Genomic DNA, 6,000 nt, shown 5'->3' with positions numbered 1-6,000 from the left:
CGAGACAAGCAAAATAACTTCGTCAATCTTGTTTTTTTCAAAACTTGTAACCATAAATATCCGCTGCGTTAACCCATTTTTTAAAATAATCAGGTTTGATAAAAATAGCCCGTGTTGTCGACCGATTTTGCCCTGATAATAATTATGGTTATACATATAAAAATTAATCGTGCCAGACCAATCATATATATCGACCATGTTCTGGTAACAGCGCTAAGGGAGGTAATTCGTCTTCCCTTAAAAGATTTTGACAGCAGCCACATCAATTTTATGATGTCAGATGTCCTTTTAATCGAAGTCGGTAAAAATGGGAGAATTATGGTATTCACGTGACCTTGCTGAACTAGTGTTACAAAAACACGAATTTTCTTACACGTATCCATTATTTATTGTGATTTTAAATGAAAAAGGGTCCCCGACAATGCTACTAAATGGCGGTTCGGAGTCGGACAGGCGGATGTCCGCCCAATTACTTGTATAATCTGTCACCTTAATTGCAGCAAGCTAGATCAGTTCTATCCTAATGCTGGAAACAAGCCATGAAGAAATTTAATCAAATACACATTCATCTTGGCTCCGTAATCCAATAACTTTGACGTATAAATAACCATTCGTTCCGAACATCAATATTCCCGGATTTCCAGCTCCGCGAACAACACATTGTGTGTTTGTTGACCGCCAGCTCCAGGAGATCTCTAATCATATTCGAAAACCGATAGTTGGAGATTAAAAAACCGAGACTGAGGGTTGAGGACCTCTGATCATATTCGGAAACCAAAGTCTGAGAGCGAAAGTGGATGTTGGATTGGTTTGATTTCACTGTAAACCCAACAGTTGGGGGAGTGGTGCGTCACAGAGGAAACGTATTCCACATTTGAAATTTGATAAGGCAGACCTTTTGATATAAATTAAATGTATACTATTTATAACATAATCAGTGTAAAATTGTCATTTCAGCACGCGATAGACTTGATGTTTTTACAGATTAATGCGATGAGGTTTTTCGCCATTGTAGGTATTTCTGCATTTGGAAGCAAATACTAAATAGTTTTATTGTGACGTCATCAATTTCAATGAACAAATAATCCGAACTATCCGCCGAAGATTTTTTTTTCGACGATATACTTTGCTTAGATGGGAAACTTGCGGACTGTTGATTATTGATGAATTCTGCTTATAAAAATAAAGACGTTGTTTTCTTAAAACGTATTTTTGAAAACAAATGACGTCACAACAGCAACCCACAGCGCAAAAATGTGCACTTTGATGTTGTAGTTAATAGTGCAATAATTTCAGAAGGATAATGTCAGTCCTAACCTAAAGAGTTCCACAACAATACGTAAATGAACGTCATTATGTAGACCGTCCGAGCTGATGTTGTTTCGGCTCTTAACTCATACTTTGTATTTCACCTAATAATTTTATCTGGAAATACCTTTTATATTGGTATCTCCACCATTCCTCCCCTTATTAGCCTCATGCTCTTGTTATTCTACAACCCCCCCCCCCTCCCCCTCCCCAAGGGAGATTCTCGCCTCCTTCCGTGACCTTAGGGAGCCTCGACAGGTGGGATTAATTGATGTTAATTACTCCATCACACAGGTAACGAGGTTCGTCTGACCTTCTGTGGTAGAGATGGTACAACCAGATCCGGCTTCAGACCGTTCCGGACTTCGGGTTCGTGTATTAGATGTACACGGATGATGAAAAATGATCACGAAAGTTTAGTACAGGTCCAGAAATCAAAGCAAACCCGGAAAAAGCAAGAGATGGTCACTGTCCGTTGTAGGAATATTATATCTAGTTAACGGCTGCTACTGATTAGATTCCTTCCCAATCCTGTGTACTTATCGAAACGCAGATTCAACCATGCATGGAGAGCTCTCCGTAGGCAGAAGCCCCTAACAGAGAACTTGTTTGAGAAGCCTTGTCTCCGCAGTATGAAGATGGGATGTGGGAAGTTTTGTATTCATAAATGTGTATTGTATCAATGTTTATGTAACAAGTGACGTGGAACCAAACTACACTAAATAACAGTCACCTTATCTTTTTCATTCCTACCCTATCCGATAATGTAAGGAATGGCGCGCGCGCTGCGTTATATATGCAAACGTAAAAAGATAGATATTGATGATGAACAACAATTTTTTTCATTCGTTTCAATATCTCCAGTGTCTTATGAAATGTGTATTAGAATTGTTTACACGATGGTAAATGAATATTTGAAATGGTTTGATTTTTACGAACATTTATTACCAAGAAGGCGTTTCTCAGTGTTTTTAGTGAGGATTTTTTACACAGTAAAAGTATCATCTTTTGATTACACTATTTATATCTATAGCAGTGGTGAATGAGTTAATGCCTACAAACATTGCCTTGTTCATTATCAGCCTACCTATACGGCGTTACCATTGTACTCCTGGCTCTATCTTAAGATGACGCTTTGTTGGCTTCTATACCGCTTCTTCTAATTCTTCAGTGTGTTTCACATTTTCCTTCAGAAACATGCCTGAATTCGCTCTTTGTTGTCATAGAAATGGTATGAACTCAACGACAAAGCAGTTTGGCTGTGTGTCCCGCTCATATGTAAAGAGACAAAATATGTTTTAAATCTTGTCGTTTTGGTTTAGACACTTTCAGTTTCTTTACATGATGCGTCAAATGTGCATCAAAGCAATTGGCACTGCCATTGGATGTCTGAACTATAGGTCAAAAGTTTAAGTAAACATATCCGAATTACATACAGATTTTGTATTGTACAATTGTAGTTTGGCGTGTCAATCTTCATCTAAAGGACAGTAGAAGATGTTGTTCATTGTCCAAAATTCAGTCTCCATTTGTAAGTAGATGTGATACCCACGGTCCCGAAACTCTTGCCTATAGTGCTGGAGATCATTGCCAAAGACAAGTCCCACTCAGTAATATACTGACAAACCAGTCGTCCCCTTATATTTATGCAGAGCGTCGGTTAAGTAGTAGTGTAACAGACCACTAGTATGAAGTATCATAACCGTGAGGACCGATTCTACTTTATGTAAGTTATCCTGTATTACAGTGGCGAATGCACGACTCGATTCGAAGATGTCAATTGTCAATGAGACACTATGTCAAAGAAAGGTATTTCTCGTAAAGAAGTTAAAAGATAATATCACAAAAGTCGCATTTTACTATTATGCAATTGAGACAATGGTAGGAATATTAACGTCCTACCTGCACGGTAAGGTACCTCTTCGCCAAGGTACCATCTCGTACGCAAGACAATAGAACTATGTGTCTGTTTGAAACTTTTTGAATATGGCAGAGACAATGAGTTTATAATGTTCATTTGATGATCATTTACAGTCGTTTATGATTTTGTCTTTTAATGATATAAAGAAGAAGCAGAAGATAATGAAGGAAGAAGAAGCCAAAGGAGGGGCAAAACTGATATTATCCAAAACGAATTACTCGAAATAAACCCCGAATTTGTGAAAAATCAATTCCATTGTGGTGAATCAAAATATCACAACTTGATTGAAGCACAGGGGTAACAAAGATAATGGTGATAGAACATTGGACATAAAACTATCCGGGACATTGGACATAAAACTATCCGGGACATTGGACATAAAACTATCCGGGACATTGGACTTAAAACCACCCGTATGTTCGCGTGCCTCCAGGGTAATCACATCCCTGCGAGTGCCCTTCGTTATACTAGGGATCCATAAACTACAGTTTAAACAAGCGCGAGAGTCGGCCGTGGAGGGGCTGGCGAATCAAACAACCCCTAATTATTCTGGTCCTAAGCCGCTTTGATACAGATACTCCGTGTTGACTATTGACATTAATTATCGGAATTAAAAATGACATTCTTCGATAAGTGCGTGGATCAGAATAATAAATACATTTCCTTAGAAAACATGTACTATATGGATCAAACTATATTGCAAGATGTCACGTATACGTACGCATGCGTCGTGAGAACAACGTCACGAGCTCGTAGGTACGGGTATAACGGGACATATTTTGCTAGCCTTTATTTTTTAAGTGCGTTTTAAAACTTTCAAAACAGCGGATTAATGATATTTACTTTTATAATGATTTTGCAAAGGACACCCCGAGTGGCATAAACCTAACAAATATGTAAAATAGTACTGTTATCGTGAAGGATGAGACGATGGTTATCAGAGTGACGTCATAATGAACGGTTCGCGGTTATGCTTTCATAACTCATAAATGAGAAAATTATGTAGACTTAAATGTTGTTTTTCAATCCCCAAATATTCTATATTTTGTATGTACATATATCGATACATGAATAAATACTGTTTAAGCTAATGTTCGGTCTGCGGTATGAAAGATAACACGATGTATAATTTATACATCCCGAGATAATAGTTCATCTTCTAGTCTGTTTGCATCAACCTTTTCTTAAACAATAGTCCATATCAATTAGCAGTCTTTTTTAGACTTGAGAAATTTCAACCAGAAACCCCTAAGTGTTGGCGTTCGGAGGAAATGTACTTCACCGCAAAGTACGTATAGCTGTCAGGATTCCACCTTAAGGAAAACCCTAAAGTGCAAACGGATTTTTAAACATAATGAATCCATTTGATAAAATCTTAAATCTTGAATAAATTAGCAAGCATGCTCATTAGGCCAAGTAATTTGATCTTTTGACGGTTTTCCCTACAGCCATACTTGAGTCGCCGTAACTTAATCAGACGTATTTATTAATTACTATTAAACATGTTGTTATCTTGTGTGTAAAGATCATTTGTATTTTCAGGCTTATTTCCACCTAGATAAGGTCGTGTGTACTTTATCAGTTCCTGTAATCCCCACTTTGTCACACAGACAGTGATATAATTGGGAGAAAATATGAACTTTTACAGTGAGTAAAACTGTTATTTTAAAAACATACTAAAGTCTTATGAGATATCTGAAAATCTCATTTGATTACTAATAAACGTACATATCTCAGCGATAATCATTTGTTCTCGCTTTTCGCGCCAGAGCTTCGTTTTGTCTGTATATCGTGATTGCAGCATTAATTAGGAATGTGTAACGTTTATCACTGTCATAGCCTGTTTGAAAAAATCGCTAAAATTAAATTGCCGTAAAATAAACTCTTTTACAGTATGCTGTGATTATAGTAACCGATGACATGATAAACATGTGTCTCGCAAAGAAGTCAATAATTACATAAGTATATGTAGTCTTGATTGATGTAGTCGCCGCGTTGTTAAAGTTTTACATTCATAATACCACATGCGCTTTAACACTGGGTTTTGAGTTCAAATCCCACCACGGCCAACAACTATCCTGTACGGACCGTTGATCGGTGATTCTTCTCAGGGAGCTACGGCTTAGTCGACAAACAAAAAGCATGGTTGCTCCGTCAGTACTGACGGAGTGAAACAATTTCAAACAAATGGAAGTTACTTCGATACATCTGAATGCTACCGCTGGATTTCTGCGATTTGGTGGTCAAGGTGTTTTACGTTATTCAACTAGCCCTATAGCTCTCTACTACACTTTTGCTTGTGGTAGCCATGCATGTATCTAATAGGAACATTCTTTTATGACAAATCCTTGTAAAACATTACATTTACTTCTACTTATATACTTAATATCTCACTTGTTAAAACTAGAAAGAAACACTTTCAGAAATGTATTGCCAATTATTGGTAATGGGCTTAATTACTAATACATGTTTCTGTTTTAAAATGCAAATAAAATTTATATATTTTGATGGCATTTTTGGGTTTGCTTGAATTGGGGTTGGTCTCTTTGAGATTTTCATCAATAGACCACTTGTATTTCGTACGCTTATAGAAATTTTTGTGCGAACCTATATAAAATCCATATTTTCATTTTCGTGGATGCTCTGTTTAAATAATGAATTCGTTTCTGTCAATAGTCGTTTTTATTTTATCTTTTTTTTTAAATGTACTGAAACATACAATGAGTTTTGCTGACGGTTCTCGAAATAGTGTATTAATTGCTCCGATCGAT

The sequence above is a fragment of the Argopecten irradians genome, chromosome 1 (assembly GCF_041381155.1).
Source record: "Argopecten irradians isolate NY chromosome 1, Ai_NY, whole genome shotgun sequence".
In the NCBI taxonomy this organism is placed as follows: Eukaryota; Metazoa; Mollusca; class Bivalvia; order Pectinida; family Pectinidae; genus Argopecten; species Argopecten irradians.
Note: the sequence above shows the minus strand (reverse complement) of the source record.